The sequence below is a fragment of the Lipotes vexillifer genome, unplaced genomic scaffold, assembly GCF_000442215.2.
Source record: "Lipotes vexillifer unplaced genomic scaffold, Lipotes_vexillifer_v1.1 scaffold217, whole genome shotgun sequence".
Taxonomy (NCBI): domain Eukaryota; kingdom Metazoa; phylum Chordata; class Mammalia; order Artiodactyla; family Lipotidae; genus Lipotes; species Lipotes vexillifer.
The window spans coordinates 5789883-5792030 of NW_006788200.1; the positions used below are offsets into that span (position 1 = coordinate 5789883).

Below are 2148 nucleotides of genomic sequence, written 5' to 3' on the forward strand. Positions count from 1 at the left end.
GGAAAGAGGAAGAGAGGAAGGGGAAGGGAAGGGGAAAGGTGCCGGCTAGAGGGCGAGCCGAGGAGACTTGAAGGCAAACGAGGACGCCGCTACCACCACCTCCGCTCCCTTATCTGGGCACCACACAAAGAGGCCGCTGAACGCGCGCGCACCCTCGCCGAGGCGTGCGTCACCGCGGACGTACGACAGCCCAGGGCTGCCCGCCAATCCCCGCCTCGCTCTCATTAGTCCCGCCTACCGCGTTGCCGCGCCGCTCTAGGTCACGGACTCCCCGCCCTCCGCGGTCTATTCAAGCCCTTGGCCTGCGCTGCTCCCACCACCGCCTCTACCGCCCCGTTTTCACCCACAGGATCCTCAGTTCGCCCTGACTAGGGACTCTCCCTGCCCTTAGCGAACCTTTGTGATTCATTTGCCCCCAGCCCCGCGGCTGTTCCCGGTGATTTTCCCCCTCCCCTAGCCGTATTCCCTCGCCAAACGCCGCAGTGGCGTTCGCGCCAGCCCCTTGAGAGACGTGTCAGCTCAGCCAATCACGGCGATCCGCTCGCACCCACTTCCGTTTGCGGCAGCTGCTGGACGGGCGCGCTCCCCGGTGCGCACTGGCCCCGGCGCCTCTAGCGTGCAGAGCTCGCTTGCCACCCCCACGCCTCCTCCCGCCCTGGGCTGGCCGCGGGGTGGGAAGTGGGGGTGGGGTCGAGCAGGGGACGCGCTGGGGGACGTTCCCAGCGGATGCGGCCTGGGGCGCCACGCGCGGGCTTTTTGAAAAGTTGACTGTTGGGGATGGGGGTCCGGATTTATTTGCCGTGTTTCGGCCGGGCCGCTACACCTGGCGTCCTCGCCCCTCCCGTCCGCACAAAGATGGAGGGAAGAGGCCTAGTCGGGGAAGGCAGTAGTGGGCCCGAGCAGCGATTAGACTAAAACGCCGGCACGTGGCCCTGCGCAAAAGAGGGCCCAAGGCCATGTGAAGGACAGCAGCGCGCCTCCAGACTTTCCGACCAAGGCGTGGCGCGAAACCCCCGCCACCCCTAGGCCGTCCGTGAAGCCCTCCCGCCACACTCCTCTCAGCCTCCCTTCGCGCATTCAGACAGAGGACATTTTCATATTACCCCAGTGTACACATATTTTTTTCTTTTTTTTGCGGTACGCGGGCCTCTCACTGTTGCGGCCCCTCCCGCTGCCGAGCACAGGCTCCAGACGCGCTGGCTCAGCGGCCATGGCTCACGGGCCCAGCCGCTCCGCGGCATGTGGGATCCGCCCGGACCAGGGCACGAACCCGTGTCCCCCGCATCGGCAGGCAGACTCTCAACCACTGCACCACCAAGGAAGCCCTGTACACATGTTTTTATATGTTTACGTTATCTGTGCGAGCTTCCTTCACAACTAAAACGTTAGGTTTTTGTGGGGTTTTTTTGCGGTACGCGGGCCTCTCACTGTTGTGGCCTCTCCCGTTGCGGAGCACAGGCTCCGGACGCACAGGCTCAGCGGCCATGGTTCACGGGCCCAGCCGCTCCGCGGCATGTGGGATCTTCCCGGACCGGGGCAAGAACCCGTGTTTCCTGCATCGGCAGGCGGACTCTCAACTACTGCACCACCAGGGAAGCCTAAACGTTAGGCTTTTAAAGGAGTTTCCAATCGGACTGCGAGCCGAGGGAGTTAAACACATGAACACTGTATGTTAAGTATTACGCACCCCTGAGAACTGCCTTACGGACCCAGATGGGAATGCAGGAAAGTTACAGTGGTTTCCATTTATTGAACCTTCTGTGTGCCAAGCAAGATACAAGTAGTGCGACACGGTGTAAGACATGTGACGGAAAGCCCAAAAACCATGTGGTAAATTAGAAGAGGAATTCCTCACTGTATCCTGGAATGGAATGTATTCAGAAATGATTAAAGAGGTAGAAGTTGCACTGAATCGCAGAGTCAAAGGCTAGATAAGATTTCTATAGGGAGTTTATCTGAACAAAATCTGGAGGAAATTTATAAGCTCCCAGGGACAATGAGTAGACCAGTTTGACTGGATCAGGAGGTTTATGACATTAAAAAGTAAAATAAGGGTCTTCGTATTATGGAATGTTTTGAAATTTAGATTAAGGAGTATGAATATTATTTCAAAGGCATATAGATAGGCTTCAAAGTTTGGGGACGATC

The 2148-nt window shown here is 58.2% G+C and overlaps 1 protein-coding gene across 1 annotated transcript in view; it reads right to left on the reverse strand.

Annotated features, from left to right (window-relative positions):
• HNRNPA0 (heterogeneous nuclear ribonucleoprotein A0) overlaps window positions 1-479 on the reverse strand; it is a 2776-nt gene extending 2297 nt beyond the window's left edge. The window contains exon 1 of the mRNA XM_007461398.1: window positions 1-479. This exon is cut by the window's left edge and continues 950 nt beyond it. The gene's annotated coding sequence lies outside the window, so the exon portion shown is untranslated.
• Window positions 480-2148: the final 1669 nt, after the last annotated feature.